Source organism: Bufo bufo, chromosome 4, assembly GCF_905171765.1.
Source record: "Bufo bufo chromosome 4, aBufBuf1.1, whole genome shotgun sequence".
In the NCBI taxonomy this organism is placed as follows: Eukaryota; Metazoa; Chordata; class Amphibia; order Anura; family Bufonidae; genus Bufo; species Bufo bufo.
Genome location: NC_053392.1, coordinates 135709844 through 135722959, shown reverse-complemented (window position 1 = coordinate 135722959; position 13116 = coordinate 135709844).

Genomic DNA, 13116 nt, shown 5'->3' with positions numbered 1-13116 from the left:
CCCCTATTGGACAGACCATTAGCAGATTTGGTTTTCAGTAACATCTCTATGCCAATGACACCCAACTATAAACAACCCTTGACATGAACCTTGCTGTACTACAGAACACCAGTGACTTTCTGTCATCATGCCCTTTCTTTATCTGAAATTGAATCTCAAAAACTTCTTGTGTTGACTTCCGGTTCCGGCGCCATCATGGCAGGCAGCGCACGGTGAGTTCTCTCCCAACCCTCCCGATAAATTATTACCCCGTCATAGCGGGACGACAGTCCCTACCACAGAACACACACCGGAACCTCCACTATACATAGAGAAGTACTTGAACGTCATGGGGAGTAAGACGAGAGTGAAGGGCACAGGAAAAGCGGGAAAACCCGCACACACCATATCTGTACCAGCAATGGAGACGGAGTCCTACACTCCCTACGACACCGCGGACATCAGTTGGAGAGGAACAAGAGGATGCTGCACAAGTTGATTACATATGCCTAGCCAAGGAGGTGGCGACGAGAATCCTGACCGATTTTCAGGAATCGCTGACGACTACGGTGGCGCAATCTTTTATGCAACTTCAACTTCAGGTGACACAGCATGCACACCGGCTCGACATGGTGGAATCCACCACCAATCAGATGGAAGCCGATCTGACCAATACGCGTACCAAACTTCAGGAGGCGGAAAGCGAAATAAAAAAGCTATGGCACAAGGTGGATGACCTAGAGAATAGGTCCCGCCGCAGTAACCTTTGTATTGTAGGGATTCCGGACTCCACAAACTAGCAAATATCTGTGAAACAGAGCTACCAGAGGCTTTGGGCCTACAAGGATCTTTCAAGGTGGAACGAGCGCACTGAATAGGTCCAGACCTTAGAGAAGGAAAATAAATTTTGCACCGCCAAAACCAAGAGCCCAGGCCACAACAACGGCCACGACAAATTATAGTCAAATATTTGGACTTCTCTGAGAAGGCAACCATTTTACGGGCATATAAGAATAAAAAGGAGCCAGTCAAAGTCTTTAATGACTTTTCCGCAGAAGTCCTGAGGAGGTGTAGAGCTTTCGTGCCACTTTGCACAAATCTATACAACAAAAAAATGAAGTTCTCCTTGCTGTACCCCGCGGTACTTAAACAGTTTGAGCCAGATGGTTCGACATCGATATACTACTCTCCTGAGGAGGCAGCAGAACACCTGAGAAGCAGAAGAGCACCGATGGAAGACTTCAGATTAAAGGCGCAGAGCTCCAGGGGCTCCTGGGAAGCAAGCACACCAGAACAACACATCAAGTCGCTACAGCCTCTGGAACCTTCTAAAGAGAAACGCACAAGAGACAGAGACAACAGTTGACCGCGGCCAGATAAGTGTATAAATGGACAAGAGCCGCTTCTATATCGTACTTTCATTACACTTTCCGAATTTATGTTGCATGAAGTGTTTTCAATGCATGTACTTACCCTTCAGTTAACACATTGGGGCAGGGGGCAGTTTCTGAGCTAAAGTTTATTATACCTGTTATCTTACGTTTGCTGATTGTGATGGAAAAAAGTGAAGTCCACAGACATTCAATTCTAGGGATATGTTTTACTCTCTGGAATGTCTATTCTGTTAATGTTCTGTTAGGGGTAGTGTTATATGGGGAATTGTTATTAAGGGGGCCTTCCTCAGGTGACTATGACACAGGAAATGACACACTAGATAAAACAAAAAGAACAAACACTATTATGAAAATAATTTCATGGAATGTGAAGGGGTTGAAATCCCCTAATAAACGTCCAATGGTGCTGTGTCACTTGAAAGACACATTTGTTTCAGGAAGATTTTTTCAGAATGCGTAGGTTGTGGGTGGGCGAGGTATATGGTTTCACCAGCGACTGGCTCAAAAGCAAAGGTTATTACATTGGTCTGTAAGGATATACCATTTATACCGAAATCTGAGGATTCAGATGCTAGAGGTAGGCTACATCACTTAGTACTCAGCTCCCCAGCAGCCAAAATCTTTTTTTTTTTTTTCAATTTAACATCTTTATTACTATAAAAAGCAAATACACAAAATACAATTCAAGCTTATTATAAAAAAATTTAAATTTTTCCCCTTAACCCCATTATCCCCCCCCTCTGCGATGCGAAAGTACATGAGAAAGTACATCTGGATTAGTGAAAATGCTCCCCCACCCTACCATTTGTATATTTGGGCAGTCCCTCTCCTAGGCCTTTTGCCCTGGTGATTGTGTCTCAGAAAACCGTGACCTAGTTAATAATTTATATATATTTGAAATCTTCATTCTTAATGGTATCTTCCCAAACCTCTCGTTTACCGGAGAAGAATTATCTATTTCTAGCAGTGATTTATCATCCAGACTAAAAAGTGCCGAGCGAAGCTGAAAATACCTAAACCAAGATAGATTCTCTACACTATGTGATAATTCCACAAACGCCTTTATTTCTCCGTTCTTAACAACCTGTGCCATATAAAGGATCCCATTCTTTTGCCAGAATTGATCCCTTGCTATACCATCTAAAGTCTGTAAGTGGATATTGTGCCAGAGAGGCGTGAATATAAGTGATCCCTTTACCCCCAACCATCCTCTAGTAACAGCCCACATTTTTTATAGTAATTTCGTAGTCCCTTTATGACCCCAGTCCCTATTAATCAGTAGCCCAGATTCCAGAAGCGTAAATATATTATTATGTGCAGAGCTTCTTACTAGGCTACTTAAAAAAGTACTATTTGGCCATTCATTGCACATCCATAGCTGAGCAGCAATAAAGTAGCCTTTAAAGCATGGGAGATTTAAACCCCCATGCTCCAGCGGCTTATATAAATATTCTAATTTGAGTCTCACTCGTTTTCTTCCCCAAATCAAGATTAAGATGTACAGAATTTTCAACCTTGGGAGATATCATCATACCCAAGTATTGAAAAGTATCAACAACATCTAACTAGGTTATCAAGGACTCCTTTTGGGACACCGGGTCTATTGGCATCAGAATGGTCTTTGACCAGTTTATATCCAGGCCTGATACTTCACCAAATAGTTTAACCATGCGGATAATTCTTGGGACAGTTATCTCTGTATTATCTGCGAAAAAAAGGACATCATCCGCGTATAAAGAAATACGATCTTCCACTCCTAATGTTCCAAATCCTTTAATTTGGACATCCTGCCTAATAGCCAAGGCCAGGGGCTCAATATAAATATCAAATAGAAGTGGAGATAATGGGCAGCCCTGGCGAGTACCTCTATTTAGATCAATATGGAATGTGAAGGGGTTGAAATCCCCTAATAAACGTCCAATGGTGCTGTGTCACTTGAAAAAGCTGAAAGCAGATGTGGCGCTGCTCCAGGAGACACATTTGTGTCAGGAAGATTTTTTCAGAATGCGTAGGTTGCGGGTGGGCGAGGTATATGGTTCACCAGCGACTGGCTCAAAAGCAGGGGTTATTACATTGGTCCGTAAGGATATACCCTTTATACCGAAATCTGAGGATTCAGATGCTAGAGGTAGGCTACATCACTTAGTACTCAGCTCCCCAGCAGCCAAAATCATTATATACAACATTTATGGGCCAAGTGAGTCAAATGACCCTTTTTTCCAAGAACTCAACCAACGGGTAATATCAGATCCAGTAGTACACAAAATAGTGGCAGGAGACATGAATACAGTAGTGCAACTATCTGAGGATAGAAGACAGACTAAAGTTACTAAAGGTAGTCAGAAGAAGAAAGAACAAACATTACAAAAACTGATAAATGAAACACAACTTATAGATATATGGAGATCTCTCCACCCTGAAAGAATACTTCTCGCATGTGCACTCCTCCTGGTCCAGGATAGATTATATTTTTATGTCACCCTATTGGCGACTCGTACCCTCACAATCGGTATTGAAGATATGGTAATGTCGGATCACGCCCCTCTAGCAGTGAATCTACAGGATCATGTACCTAGAGGAACAGACTATATTTGGCGATTCCCAACTCAGTTATATGAAGACGAAAACTTCCGTTCTAACTTAAAGGAATGGTGGCAAGAATTTATATATAATCACACCACAACCACAGATCCCCAATTGCTATGGGCTACAGGAAAAGCAGTAATTAGAGGACGATTGCTCTCCTACACTGCTCAAAAAAATAAACGGAACACTTAAACAACACAATGTAACTCCAAGTCAATCACACTTCTGTGAAATCAAACTGTCCACTTAGGAAGCAACACTGAGTGACAATCAATTTCACATGCTGTTGTGCAAATGGAATAGACAACAGGTGGAAATTATAGGCAATTAGCAAGACACCCCAATAAAGGAGTGGTTCTGCAGGTGGTAACTACAGACCACTTCCTGGCTGATGTTTTGGTCACTTTTGAATGCTGGCGGTGCTTTCACTCTAGTGGTAGCATGAGACGGAGTCTACAACCCACACAAATGGCTCAGGTAGTGCAGCTTATCCAGGATGGCACATCAATGCGAGCTGTGGCAAGAAGGTTTGCTGTGTCTGTCAGTGTAGTGTCCAGAGCATGGAGGCGCTACCAGGAGACAGGCCAGTACATCAGGAGACGTGGAGGAGGCCGTAGGAGGGCAACAACCCAGCAGCAGGACCGCTACCTCCGCCTTTGTGCAAGGAGGAACAGGAGGAGCACTGCCAGAGCCCTGCAAAATGACCTCCAGCAGGCCACAAATGTGCATGTGTCTGCTCAAATGGTCAGAAACAGACTCCATGAGGGCCTAACGTCCACAGGTGGGGGTTGTGCTTACAGCCCAACACCGTGCAGGACGTTTGGCATTTGCCAGAGAACACCAAGATTGGCAAATTCGCCACTGGCACCCTGCGCTCTTCACGGATGAAAGCAGGTTCACACTGAGCACATGTGACAGACGTGATAGAGTCTGGAGACGCCGCGGAGAACGTTCTGCTGCCTGCAACATCCTCCAGCATGACCGGTTTGGCATTGGGTCAGTAATGGTGTGGGGTCGCATTTCTTTGGAGGGCCGCACAGAGGTAGCCTGACTGCCATTAGGTACCGAGATGAGATCCTCAGACCCCTTGTGAGACCATATGCTGGTTCGGTTGGGCCTAGGTTCCTCCTAATGCAAGAAAATGCTAGACCTTATGTGGCTGGAGTGTGTCAGCAGTTCCTGCAAGACGAAGGTATTGATGCTATGGACTGGCCCGCCCGTTCCCCAGACCTGAATCCAATTGAGCACATCTGGGACATCATGTCTCGCTCTATCCACCAACGTCACGTTGCACCACAGATAGGAGTTGGCAGATGCTTTAGTCCAGGTCTGGGAGGAGATCCCTAAGGAGACCGTCCGCCACCTCATCAGGAGCATGCACAGGCGTTGTAGGGAGGTCATACAGGCACGTGGAGGCCACACACACTACTGAGCCTCATTTTGACTTGTTTTAAGGACATTACATCAAAGTTGGATCAGCCTGTAGTGTGTTTTTCCACTTTAATTTTGAGTGTGACTCCAAATCCAGACCTCCATGGGTTGAAAAATTTGATTTCCATTTTTTAATTTTTGTGTGATTTTGTTGTCAGCACATTCAACTATGTAAAGAACAAAGTATTTCAGAAGAATATTTAATTAATTCAGATCTAGGATGTGTTATTTTTGTGTTCCCTTTATTTTTTTGAGCAGTGTATATGGCACATAAGAAAAAACTTATATTTACCCAAATGACCCAATATAGCCAACAACTGAGGCAGGCATATGAGGCCTTCACCTCTACACCATCAACCCTAAGATTTTTTTTTTCCGGCTCAATTATATACACTCACCTAAAGAATTATTAGGAACACCATACTAATATGGTGTTGGACCCCCTTTTGCCTTCAGAACTGCCTTAATTCTACATGGCATTGATTCAACAAGGTGCTGATAGCATTCTTTAGAAATGTTGGCCCATATTGATAGGATAGCATCTTGCAGTTGATGGAGATTTGAGGAATGCACATCCAGGGCACGAAGCTCCCGTTCCACCACATCCCAAAGATGCTCTATTGGGTTGAGATCTGGTGACTGTGGGGGCCATTTTAGTACAGTGAACTCATTGTCATGTTCAAGAAACCAATTTGAAATGATTCGAGCTTTGTGACATGGTGCATTATCCTGCTGGAAGTAGCCATCAGAGGATGGATACATGTTCTCATTCTGTTTACGCCAAATTCGGACTCTACCATTTGAATGTCTCAACAGAAATTGAGACTCATCAGACCAGGCAACATTTTTCCAGTCTTCAACAGTCCAATTTTGGTGAGCTCGTGCAAATTGTAGCCTCTTTTTGCTATTTGTAGTGGAGATGAGAGGTACCCGGTGGGGTCTTCTGCTGTTGTAGCCCATCCGCCTCAAGGTTGTGCGTGTTGTGGCTTCACAAATGCTTTGCTGCATACCTCGGTTGTAACGAGTGGTTATTTCAGTCAACGTTGCTCTTCTATCAGCTTGAATCAGTCGGCCCATTCTCCTCTGACCTCTAGCATCCACAAGGCATTTTTGCCCACAGGACTGCCGCATACTGGATGTTTTTCCCTTTTCACACCATTCTTTGTAAACCCTAGAAATTGTTGTGCGTGAAAATCCCAGTAACTGAGCAGATTGTGAAATACTCAGACCGTCTGGCACCAACAACCATGCCACGCTCAAAATTGCTTAAATCACCTTTCTTTCCCATTCTGACATTCAGTTTGGAGTTCAGGAGATTGTCTTGACCAGGACCACATCCCTAAATGCATTGAAGCAACTGCCATGTGATTGGTTGACTAGATAGTTGCATTAATGAGAAATAGAACAGATGTTCCTAATAATTCTTTAGGTGAGTGTAAGTACGGTAACAAAGCCGGAAAACTGTTATCTAGATTGGCACATGGTTCTTTTAACACCAAACCTATTTTAAACCTCAGATCCAAAGAAGGGACACTACATCTCGAGCCACAGAAAATAAACAATATACTACTAGATTATTATAGGCAATTATACACAGATACAAAAACTTCTATAGAAGACACCAAAGAGTGTATACACTCAATACCCCTGCCCACACTGTCTGATGATGAGAAACATTCATTAAATGCACCAATCACCGTTAATGAAGTTCAACTGGCCATAAAAAATCTGGCTTTGGGTAAGGCACCCGTACCGGATGGATACACTGACGAGTTCTTTAAAATATTCAATGCACAAATCTCACCTTTATTAACACAGATATATGAGCGAAACATGGAGGGAATGAGTATGACACTACATTCAAACATAGCGTATATAAAGATACTACCGAAATCTGGTAAAGATCCTACTCAACCATCATCATATAGACCAATCTCGTTAACCGCCTCAGGACCGCCGTACGCAGGATTGCGTCCTGGCGGAGATTTCCTGTGAACGCGCGCCTGTGAGCGAGTGGATCGGAAGGTGAGCGAGTGGATCTACAGCCTGCCAGCGGCGATCGTTCACTGGCAGGCTGTAGATGCGATTTTTTTAACCCCTAAAAGGTATATTAGACGCTGTTTTGATAACAGCGTCTAATATACCTGCTACCTGGTCCTCTGGTGGTCCCTTTTGCTTGGATCGACCACCAGAGGACACAGGCAGCTCTGTAATAAGTAGCACCAAACACCACTACACTACACCCCCCCTGACACTTATTAACCCCTTATTAACCCCCTGATCACCCCATATTAGACTCCCTGATCACCCCCCTGTCATTGATCACCCCCCTGAAAGGCTCCATTCAGACGTCCGTATGTGTTTTGCAGATCCGATCCATGGATCCACGGATCCGCAAAACACATACGGATGTCTGAATGGAGCCTTACAGGGGGGTGATCAATGGACATATAGACTCCCTGATCACCCCCCTGTCATTGATCACCCCCCTGTCATTGATCACCCCCCTGTAAGGCTGGCTCCATTCAGAGGTCCATATGTGTTTTGCGGATCCACGGATCCATGGATCTGATGCGCAAAACACATACGGACGTCTGAATGGAGCCTTACAGGGGGGTGATCACCCCATATAGACTCCCTGATCACCCCCCTGTCATTGATCACCCCCCTGTAAGGCTCCATTCAGACGTCCGTATGTGTTTTGCGGATCTGATCCATGGATCCGTGGATCCGCAAAACACATACGGACCTCTGAATGGAGCCTTACAGGGGGGTGATCACCCCATATAGACTCCCTGATCACCCCCTGTCATTGATCACCCCCCTGTCATTGATCACCCACCTGTAAGGCTCCATTCAGACGTCCGTATGTGTTTTGCGGATCCGATCCGTGGATCCGCAAAACACATACGGACCTCTGAATGGAGCCTTACAGGTGGGTGATCAATGACAGGGAAGTGATCAATGACAGGGTGGTGATCACCCCATATAGACTCCCTGATCACCCCCCTGTCATTGATCACCCCCCTGTAAGGCTCCATTCAGACGTCCGTATGTGTTTTGCGGATCGGATCCATGGATCCGTGGATCCGCAAAACACATACGGACCTCTGAATGGAGCCTTACAGGAGGGTGATCACCCCATATAGACTCCCTGATCACCCCCCTGTCATTGATCACCCCCCTGTCATTGATCACCCACCTGTAAGGCTCCATTCAGACGTCCGTATGTGTTTTGCGGATCCGATCCATGGATCCGCAAAACACATACGGACCTCTGAATGGAGCCTTACAGGGGGGTGATCAATGACAGAGGGGTGATCAATGACAGGGTGGTGATCACCCCATATAGACTCCCTGATCACCCCCCTGTCATTGATCACCCCCCTGTAAGGCTCCATTCAGACATTTTTTTGGCACAAGTTAGCGGAAATTGATATTTTTTTATTTTTTTATTTATTTATTTTTCTTACAAAGTCTCATATTCCACTAACTTGTGACAAAAAATAAAATCTCACTTGAACTCACCATACCCCTCACAGAATCCAAATGCGTAACATTTTTTAGACATTTATATTCCAGACTTCTTCTCACGCTTTAGGGCCACTAAAATGCCAGGGTAGTATAAATACCCCACATGTGACCCCATTTTGGAAAGAAGACACCTCAAGGTATTTTGTGAAGGGCATGGCGAGTTCATGCAAAATTACATTTTTTGTCACAAGTTAGCGGAAAGGGAGACTTTGTGAGAAAAAAAACAAAAAAAAATCAATTTCCGCTAACTTGTGCCAAAAAAATTAATTTCTATGAACTCGCCATGCCCCTCATTGTATACCTTGTGGTGTCTTCTTCCCAAAATAGGGTCAGATGTGGGGTATTTATACTGCCCTGGCATTTTAGGGGCCCTAAAGCGTGAGAAGAAGTCTGCAATCCAAATGTCTAAAAATGCCCTCCTAAAAGGAATTTGGGCCCCTTTGCGCATCTAGGCTGCAAAAAAGTGTCACATATCTGGTATCGCCGTACTCAGGAGAAGTTGGGCAATGTGTTTTGGGGTGTCATTTTACATATACCCATGCTGGGTGAGATAAATATCTTGGTCAAATGCCAACTTTGTATAAAAAAATGGGAAAAGTTGTCTTTTGCCGAGATATTTCTCTCACCCAGCATGGGTATATGTAAAATGACACCCCAAAACACATTACCAAACTTCTTCTGAGTACGGCGATACCACATGTGTGACACTTTTTTGCAGCCTAGGTGGGCAAAAGGGCCCACATTCCAAAGAGCACCTTTAGGATTTCACAGGGCATTTTTTACACATTTTGATTTCAAACTACTTCTCACTCATTAGGGCCCCTAAAATGCCAGGGCAGTATAACTACCCCACAAGTGACCCCATTTTGGAAAGAAGACACCCCAAGGTATTCCGTGAGGGGCATGGCGAGTTCCTAGAATTTTTTCTTTTTTGTCACAAGTTAGCAGAAAATGATGATTTTTGGGGGATTTTTTTTTCTTACAAAGTCTCATATTCCACTAACTTGTGACAAAAAATAAAAACTTCCATGAACTCACTATGCCCATAACGAAATACCTTGGGGTGTCTTCTTTCCAAAATGGGGTCACATGTGGGGTATTTATACTTCCCTGGCATTTTAGGGGCCCTAATGTGTGAGAAGTAGTTTGAAATCAAAATGTGTAAAAAATGCCCAGTGAAATCCTAAAGGTGCTCTTTGCAATGTGGGCCCCTTTGCCCACCTATGCTGCAAAAAAGTGTCACACATCTGGTATCGCCGTACTCAGGAGAAGTTGAGGAATGTGTTTTGGGGTGTCATTTTACATATACCCATGCTGGGTGAGAGAAATATCTCGGCAAAAGACAACTTTTCCCATTTTTTTATATAAAGTTGGCATTTGACCAAGATATTTATCTCACCCAGCATGGGTATATGTAAAATGACATGCCAAAACACATTGCCCAACTTCTCCTGAGTACAGCGATACCAGATATGTGACACTTTTTTGCAGCCTAGGTGGGCAAAGGGGCCCACATTCCAAAGAGCACCTTTAGGATTTCACAGGGCATTTTTTTATACATTTTGATTTCAAACTACTTCTCACGCTTTAGGGCCCCTAAAAGTATAACTACCCCACAAGTGACCCCATTTTGGAAAGAAGACACCCCAAGGTATTTCGTGATGGGCATAGTGAGTTCATGGAAGTTTTTATTTTTTGTCACACGTTAGTGGAATATGAGACTTTGTAAGGAAAAAAAAATAATCATCATTTTCCGCTAACTTATGACAAAAAATAAAAAGTTCTATGAACTCACTATGCCCATCAACGAATACCTTAGGGTGTCTACTTTCCGAATTGGGGTCATTTGTGGGGGTTTTCTACTGTCTGGGCATTGTAGAACCTCAGGAAACATGACAGGTGCTCAGAAAGTCAGAGCTGCTTCAAAAAGCAGAAATTCACATTTTTGTACCATAGTTTGTAAACGCTATAACTTTTACCCAAACCATCTTTTTTTTTACCCAAACATATTTTTTTTTATCAAAGACATGTAGAACAATAAAGTTAGAGAAAAATTTATATATGGATGTCGTTTTTTAAAAAAAAAAATACAACTGAAAGTGAAATATTTCATTTTTTTGCAAAAATTTCAGTCAATTTCGATTAATAACAAAAAAAGTAAAAATGTCAGCAGCAATGAAATACCACCAAATGAAAGCTCTATTAGTGAGAAGAAAAGGAGGTAAAATTCATTTGGGTGGTAAGTTGTATGACCGAGCAATAAACGGTGAAAGTAGTGTAGTGCAGAAGTGTAAAAAGTGGCCTGGTCATTAAGGGTGTTTAAGCTAGGGGGGCTGAGGTGGTTAATAAACGTAGACACCAAGTTGCAATCCAAAATACTGGCAGACAGATTAGCCAAAATATTACCAGGTTTAATTTCAAAACATCAGGTGGGGTTTGTACAAGGGAGGGCGGCAGTATACAATATCCGAAAAGTGATGTCAGTGCTGGACCATGTCACGAGCCATCCGCAATTATACAAAAACTCAGCTATTCTGACGATAGATGCAGAAAAAGCTTTCGATAATGTCAAATGGAGTTGGTTACAGTTAGTACTTGATAGAATGGGGTTTGGGGGGGCCTTCAGATTATATCTAAATGAACTAGAATATATACACCAGGTTTCCTATCTACACCTTTCCTGTTGCAAAAAGGGACCAGACAAGGCTGCCCGCTATCACCACTGCTTTTCAATCTAGCACTGGAACCATTATCCAGGGCCATACAATTGTCTGGGAATATACAAGGTATAAGGGTGGGAAAAGAGGAGGTCAAACATGCTCTGTTTGCTGATGATGTTCTATTTTTCCTAACACACCCACATAAAGACCTACCATATGTTTTTGCTCTGCTCTCGAAATTTGGGAAACTTTCTGGTTTCAAAGTAAACCAAAATAAGTGTGAACTACTAGACATATCACCCAAGGCTTCCCAGGGCATAAATGTATGGAAAGAGGTAGAGACTCAGGTTAAGGTCACCAAGACATCCATTAGGTATTTGGGCATACAAATAGGTACAACGCCGGAGACCATATATTCTCTAAACTACCCACCCTTAATCAGGTCAATTGTGGGAGACCTAAAAAAATAGCATCAATTACCGTTATCCTTATTGGGGAGATGCCAACTCATAAAAATGATGAGTTTTCCGAAGCTTTTATATCCTTTACAGACCATTCCCTTATTGTTGAAGCATAGCGATATAAAATTACTAGAGAAGGAATTTCGAGCTTTTATATGGAGATCAAAACGTAGTAGAATATCAACTTACAAACTGAAATTACCCAAGGAAAGGGGAGGGATAGCCTTACCAGACATTAGGTCCTATAATATAGCCAGCCTACTGCGTCACTGTATTGATTGGATTAAAGAATCAAACTACTATTCAAACTATGAATTAGAATCAGCTCTAGCACACCCATGGAAACTGAGTAGCTTATTGCATACTTCATTCACCTTACTACCTCAGAAGATTAAAAAAAGCCCTTTACTTAGAGATACCATTATGACATGGAAAATTACACGTAAGAGTTATGGCCTACCATACCAGGTTTCCAAATACCTTGACCCATCGAGGACGATAGTCACAGAGGGGGAAATGCAAGCTAAACTAGACGCAGCACATGCGCCTACTAGACTAAGGAGTGTCTCTGACCTTTAGAACATGGAGGAAAGGAGATATTATACCTTTGACGAATTTAAAAGCAAATATGGGCTTGAAGACTCATCTTTCTTAGCTTACCATCAAATAACTAGCTCACTACAGACAAGGCTAAAAGACTACTCTAATGAACAGAAAGTAAATGATTTTGATACCCTACTATCACCTCAACACGGTAAACCGAGGCTAGCTAGCATATACGCCAGCATTAGGGACTGAATCATGAAAGTCGGCAGAATTCTTGGTGTATGGGGGTTGGAAACCGGAGTTCCCAAGTGACAACCTCAAAAATATCATTCAGTTGGGATGGACTAGGGTAAGAAGGGCGACTAAAAATGAAATATGGAGGGAAACACAATTCAGGATTATACACAGGGCAATTTATGGCTTCCGAAAAACAAAAAGTGGCAACCAGAGTACAGAGCAAACCAAATTAAGTGTGTATTGGAAGACACTGATTTGTATCACGGGCTGTGGAAATGTCCGGCATCT